Source organism: Capricornis sumatraensis, chromosome 11, assembly GCF_032405125.1.
Source record: "Capricornis sumatraensis isolate serow.1 chromosome 11, serow.2, whole genome shotgun sequence".
NCBI lineage: Eukaryota > Metazoa > Chordata > Mammalia > Artiodactyla > Bovidae > Capricornis > Capricornis sumatraensis.
In genome coordinates, this window is record NC_091079.1 from 63349860 (window position 1) to 63357627 (window position 7768).

The window sequence follows — 7768 nt, forward strand, 5'->3', positions numbered from 1 at the left end:
GAGTCAGATATAATACACTGCAATCCCCCAGGGCAAGGGCTCCGATTGTGTGGGCGGCCTTCACCTCTCAGAAACTTCTGCATGCAACTGAAGGAGCCACACAGGTCACAGCCCTGGTTGGGAGTGTGGCGGGAGCCCCTACCCTTGCAGGGGCCAGCAGTGTGTGTGAGAGGTGTCTACACACATATGACTTCTAGGCGGGATTATTCTTGTTTTAGAGAAAATCCACACCACTGTTAACTCTTGTCTCCTAGTCTCTTTCTGGTCTTCAGTCTCCATAATTCTGCCCATTTCTCTTGGCTTATCTACTATGAGACACGACTCCCTTCCCCGCCGTGGGTGTTCATGGCTGCGCTCTCCAGTGTGCAGATAGACTACCTCTACCCCTCCCAGTGTGTGTAGCTAGCCCATTCCTCCCTGTCTGTGTAGATGCACACGTTTGGCTTCCATGTTGCTTCTTCCCAGTGGGGATGGGAGTGGAAGCCCTGTGCTAATGGTCCAGGGCTTTCCAAGAAGTGGAATGGACTTTCCTGCCCAAGGCTGGGCCCTCACACACTGGTTTCACTGCATTTAAATGCAGTGAGCAGGGGTCCTTTATGTGGTTCATTTTGAGCAGCAGAGCCATCTGCATCCTTACCAAAGGTTGAAGAATTCTCTCGAGAGTAGTGACAGGGGGAGATAAAACAAGGCACAGTGTCCGGGAAGTAAGGAGTCATCCTGAAAAGGAAGGGTCCCCCAAGGAGTGAGGCTTTCCTATACCTTACACTCTTTGCCAGGGTCCACGTGGAAAAGACAGTCCATGGCTGATGCTGTTACTGGTCTTGGGGACCAGCTTCTGTGTGTATGTGTGTGTGTTTAGTTGCTCAGTTGTGCCTGACTCTTTGCAATCTCACAGGCTGTAGCCCACCAGGCTCCTCTGTCCATAGAATTCTCTAGGCAAGAATACTGGAGTGGGTTGCCGTTCCCTTCATCCAGGGGACCTTCCTGACCCAGAGGTTGGACCCAGGTGTCCTGTATTGAAGGTGGATTCTTTACCATGTGATCTACCAGGGAAGCCCATGGGGACCAACTTATTCTCTCCTAATTCCTTCATCAAGTAAGATGTCTCCTGAGCATCCTGAATCAAGCCATATCAGCAGAAATACACGAACAGTTTGGGGTGCTCTCTCAGGATTTTTTCAAGGAGATATTTAAGCTTATTTCTCTAATTCTCTTCCTACCTATTACGATAAAATTACATTCAATTATAGAATGCTGTCTTTTCAAACAGCATCCCATTGTCAGACTTCACGTGTTAATATTTTATGAGTTATTCAACATAGGGGAAAGCAGGACAATTCACTGACCTCAGTGAACATTTATTAAGACACCTGAATGTCCCACTAAGATGTGCTGCAAAAGATCATATTCGTGAAGTAGCAGGTTTAGCCTAACACTTGTACATCAACTCTTTCTCTTTTAGAATAGGCTTTACCGTTTGCTGCACTAATACACCATTCATGACCAGCTATAATTATAGTATTGCTCTTTAAGAGCTTCCCAGGTGGCTTAGTGGGAGATGCCAGTGCAGCAGATGCAGGTTTGATCCCTGGGTGGGGAAGATCCCCTTGCAGAAAGAAATGGCAACCCACTCCAGTATTCTTGCCTGGAGAATCCCATGGACAGAGGAGCCTGGAGGGCTCCAGTCCACGGGGTCGCAAAGAATTGAACACGACTTAGGGACAGAGCATGCATGTGCATATGGGCATACCCACCCACCCATCCACCCACACATTGCTCTATAAGAGGCACTGGGATCCTTCTACCCCTCAATTTCAGACTACTGTGGGAACTTGTCACTTGGCCTTAAGAAAGGTCGGTGGTTGAGTTTACAGGACTTCTGCTGGGGATTTTTTTAGAAGTTGTGCTGGATAATTACACTATTTTGGACTGAAAACTCCAAAATTTCTCATACTTTTATATCCATTCATTTCATGGTTTAATCAACAAGCGATTCGATCTTGAGAAAAATCCAAAGCCTTTTACTTTAAAAGCACATGCCACTTTCAACCACAAGGGGGCAGTGTAATTCTATTCTCGGCCCTAATCAGCAGGCTTCTGGAGAGACCTGCTATTCTTGCTGTTGGTGCCTCTGCTGAGCATTTTAATTGTCTTCATTAGCCTAGACCATCAGCCACTCCGATCAAGTCCAACAAGGTAGAAAAACAAAAACTGGGTGAAATGAATGAAAGTTGCAGCCCAAATAATAATATGTGCATGCTCAGTCGTGTCCGACTCTGCGACCAGTCCGTGGGATTCTCCAGGCAAGAATACTGGAGTGGGTTGCCATTTCCCACTGCAGGGGATATTCCTGATCCAGCGATCGAACCCACATCTCTTGCGTGTCTTGCAGTGCAGGTGGATTCTTTACTATTGTGCCACCTGAGGAGCCCAAATATCAGCTATTTATTTCTTTAGCCAAACACATTTAACAGGTAGATTTTGATACCTGCAAATTCTGTAACTAATAATTGCGTTGAGTTGGGATGGCCCGTGAGATTAGCCCGGAGAAGGCAACGGCACCCCACTCCAGGACTCTTGCCTGGAAAATCCCATGGACAGAGGAGCCTGGAGGGCTGCAGTCCATGGGGTCGCTAAGAGTCAGACACGACTGAGCACCTTCAATTTTACTTTTCACTTTCATGCATTGGAGAAGGAAATGGCAACTCATTCCAGTGTTCTTGCCTGGAGAATCCCAGGGAAGGCGGAGCCTGGTGGGCTGCCGTCTATGGGGTAGCACAGAGTCGGACACGACTGAAGCGACTTAGCAGCAGCAGCAGCAGCAGTGAGATTAGCTATGGCTCCTTTGAAGTTGGCTGAGGTCAGTAATGATGGTCATTATCATTTTACAGCTGTCCTAGTTGACTCATAATTACACATGATGGGAACCACCTCCACGCATGACCCCTCACTGATGCTGAAATAAGGAGATCGAGGACCCATCCCCATGGATACGCCTCCTTCCTGGTTGTCACCAGGCATGGGAACCATGCAGTAAAATGACACTTTACAAGCAACAGATTAATCAGACACATTTAACAAGGGCTGAGGACTGAAATTCTCTGCTGGGTTTCTGTCCTATGAAGCAGGTGGATGTGCACAGGCTGCGGTGGCAAGAAGCCCTCCGCAGAATTCTCCCGTTCCCTGAAAGACTCTGAAGCTAAAGTATCTGAATTGAGGTCACTTTCTCTTCAGACTAAAGGGGCTCTGCTGTCGGTAAGTTGTGTACACTGAACTCCACAGGAGAGTCAAACAGGACTGCTGTGAACAAGGATCATCTCAGGCAACGCCTGCTGTCCATGGGGGCTCTGCTAAGACCCAAGGGTCTCTGCCAAACCAGTTGCTGTAAAGATCATCCTGCCTCTCTCTTTCCCTGAGTCAGGCGGAAACACACCCAAAGAGCAGAAGACAGCAAAGGTCTCCAGGGTGAGATTTTCTTGATGGTTTTCCTGAATCATTTCACCATCACTCTGGAGCAGTATCTTGACATTTCTTCCTTCAGCAACTTGGAGCACAAGAGAAACACTTGATGTCAGCAAACTGGCCCTGCCATCAAGGTTCGCTGCTGATGCTGCTGCTGCAGGAAGACCCGAGTGTTCATCCCCAGGGCAGGTTATCAATCTTGCAGGCCATCTGTCAGCCTAACCTGATTTCATCCTGTACACACCAAACCTATTGATCCCCACAGGAAATGGGAAATCTGTCCCTCTGAGGGGTGTGTGTGTGTGTGTGTGTGTGTGTGTGTGTGTCTCATTTCCAAAATACACTAAACTTACATTACAGAATATAGTTTACTGCTTATCAAAGTCCTGCCACCATTTTGCTTTTGCCTTGAGAAAAGCCAAAAGGCGAGTGACTTTGGTGGTTAAGGAATGCCTTCTATGGTTACTGTTCTTCATATCCTGACTTGGAAACCAATTCCCAAGGTTCATTTTTTATTTTCAAACGTAAATCTCATGAGAGAACAGGAGAGGAGGAAGGGGGAGAGAGAATGATTTTGACAGACTGGGTGAGGAGTGCAGGTAAGGGGTCTTCAATTTGCATAAGCAAGTTCTCTGGAAGGAATGATGCTAAAGCTGAAACTCCAGTACTTTGGCCACCTCATGCGAAGAGTTGACTCATTGGAAAAGACTTTGATGCTGGGAGGGATTGGGGGCAGGAGGAGAAGGGGACGACAGCGGATGAGATGACTGGATGGCATCACCGACTTGATGGACCTGAGTCTGAGTGAGCTCCAGGAGACGGTGATGGACAGGGAGGCCTGGCGTGCTGTGATTCATGGGGTGGCAAAGAGTCGGACACGACTGAGAGACTGAACTGAACTGAATGGTCTTTTTACAAAGTGTGCAGTTGGACCTTTTGGCTCTATTTCTTCCTGTCTTGCATGTTTGCTCTGCTGATCTGAATTAAAAGTTCCCTGAGGGCAGACACATATCCATCTCACATCCCACCATATTCTCAATGTCTCTATGAGCTGGAATATAGGACCCAGTCCAGAAATTTTTACGTTTCTGCAAAAGGAAGTTTCCCCACCTGACTCTCAAATGGCAGGAATTTATCAGGTCAGGAAGAAAAGAAGAATTAGAAGAGATGAGCACACCAAGCAAACAATCAAGTAAGCCAAGGGTTTAACTGGCAAATCCTCAGTTCTGGAACGAACAGAGACACCTGCCTTCTTTGTACTCTCACTGAAGCACCTGGATGGTTCTTGACAAAGGCCTTCAGAGATGGTAAGAATTAGAAGAAGAAATTCTTTTTCTCAGTCTTCTCAAATGAAGCCAAGGGATACGAGGAGTTCAGAAGCTGGCCGGCCTGCCTGCCTAGCTGGTGGGGAATCTCCATGGTGCAGCCTCCATCCTACACACGAGCAATTGGCTTCTCCCCACATGCCCCCTCAGGGCCCTGAAGGGGCCAGGCTTGAAATAAAAAACACAGCCATCTCCACCGTGTTCAACCCTCAGGTGTCCACCTGGCTGGGACAAGCACAGACAGGTGAGGATATGGGAGCCCTGCCATCTTCCTGGTGAGCTCAGCTTCATGCTATGGTGACTGGTTTTCAGTACCGGAGAGAAGAACACTCATTCTCCACTGGTTTGCCCACTGCTCACTCCCAGTCTCATCATCGTGGGCCTTCCTTCCAAGGGACCTAGAGCACTTTGCAGCCTGGCACCATCTGCTTTGCTGGAGCCCAGTGGGGATGTGGTTATTTACACACAGGGCTGGTTTACAGAGATGAGGACTTTTATTTACTTCTATTTTTATAATTTATTTTGTTAAAGTACAGTTGATTTACAGTGTTAATTTCCACTGTACAACAAAGTGATATAGACACACACACACACACACACACACACACACACACACTCACACATTCTTCTTCATATTCTTTTCCATTATGGTCTATCCCAGGATATTGAATATAGTTCCTTGTTCTACACACTAGGACCTCGTGGTTTATCCATTCTCTATATTATAATTTGTATCTACTAATCCCAAACTCCTAATCCAGCCTTCCCCACCCCTTCCCCCCTTGGCAGCCACAAGTCTGTTTTCCATATGAGGTCAGGACTTTTAGATCTCACTCTGTTAAGCACCACGTTGCACTTTTTATTTGGTTTCGGATGCTCGGGTGATTTCAGCCGCTTTTTTTCATAACAGTAAAAGACTTAACCAAGAAAACCCCCATAACCTCTTTGTTGAGAGGTTCAGAAATTCACCACGTGACATAAATGCCTCTCAAATCCTCCACTCATGGATCATGATATTTAAAAGATCAGATTCATTTAACACTTGGACTGAGGTTGGCCAGCTAATTATACATGCTCTAGTGTCTGTCACACCCCAGTTAGCTTTTACCAAGCCCTCACCTAACCCAGCTACTGCACGCAGACGGTACAACAAAGGATGCTTACCCTGGGAAAAGGGAAACTTCAGGATGGAAGAAGTGGAGTTTCAGAGATTAGAATGAATTTAAGCCACGTCCCAGAGGAACGCTAGTTCATAGTGCCGGCTTCCTTGTGAGTTAAGATCAACCACACCCTCTGATGTACCCGGATGTGAGTGCACTGACTTAATATTATGCCCAGGCACTAGCAAGATGACAGCTCGACTTACTCCTCAGCGGTTAACATATCAGGGCCATCTTTTACTCTCATATTGCCCACATTGAAAACAAATAATTTTATTTAGTTTTGGCTGTGCTGGGTCTTTGTTGATGTGTGGGCTTTTCTCTAGCTGCGGAGAGTGGGGGCTACTCTCGAGCTGCAGTGTGCTTGCTTCTCATTGTGGCGGTGGCTACTTTAATTGTGGAGCAGGGTCTTAGGGCATTCAGGCTTCAGGAGGTGAGGCACATGGGCTCAATAGTTGTGGCCCACGGGATCTTCCTGGACCAGGGATCGCACCTGTGTCTCCCGCACTGGCAGGCAGATTCTGTACCACTGAGCCACCAGAGAAGCCCTCATCTTTCCTACATTTTAAAAACATTAAGGATTCTTTAGATTATAAAACTGGTCAACAAAATATGTTCCATTGACTTCTAGAAAGCAAAAATCTGCAAAAAAACATCCCTGCAGGTTACTTGTCAGTGTTCCCGGAAACTACTCAGGGCTGGGGAGACAGAGCGACAGCTTGATCAGAATGAGTCAGAACTCGTTATTTGAAAATGTACGTTCTCGAGGCTCATCATCAAGGCTTTCTGCTGGAAGGGTGTGGGCAGTGGGTGCCGATACTCAAGGAGTATGGCTCCCCAAGCCCCTTGTAGAAGAAGCGACAAGGTCATGGTCTTTGCAGAGCAGAGCTTCTCAAATGGGGGTCCTGGAGCAGAAGCCTCATCATCACCTGGGAACTCGTTAAAAATGCAGAATTCTGGACCTTCCCTGAGGCTTATGAATCAGAAAGTCTGGGGTGAGGCTGGGCAAGCTCTGTTTTCACAAGCCCTCCAGGTGACGTGATGCAAGCTGAAACTGGAGAAGACAGTTCTAGGACAGTACCTACTGCCTCTCCAGAACACCTGGGGATCTTGGTAAGCTGCAGATTCTGAATCCTGTAGGCTATTATTATTATTTTTTTTTAGTTTTAATATTTTTTAATTGGGGCTTCCTAGGTGGTGCTTGGAGAAGGAAATGGCAACCCACTCCAGTATTCTTGCCTGGAGAATCCCGTGAAGAGGAGCCTGGTGGGCTACAGTCCGTAGGGTCACAAAGAATTGGACATGACTAAAGTGGCTTAGCACACACACAGCACACACAATTAAAGTACAGTTGATTTACAATGTTGTGTTAATTTCTGCTATACAGCAAAGTGACTCAGTTTTATAGAGATATATATATATATACGTTTTTCATATTCTTTCCCATTATGGCTCATCTTAGGATATTGAATATAGTTCTCTCTGCTATACAGTAGGACCTTGTTTATCCATTCTACACGTAGAAGCTTGCACCTGCTAACCCCGACTTCCCACTCCATGCCCAACCCTCTCCCCCTTGGTAACCACCAGTCTGCTCTCTTATATTCCTGTGAGTCCTGCATTTCTGCCTGGCCCACAGGCAAGGTCTAGGCTGCTGGTCTGAGGGTCATGGATGAGTAATTCTAGTGCAGATTCCCTCTTCCTTAGCTAGGGTTGAAGGGTCATCCAGCCAGATCCCTGTGCTGAAACCTGACCGTCATCTTACTCAGAGTTATGTGAGATGAAGTCAGAGCTCCAGTGTCTCTGGAGCCTTCTTGATTC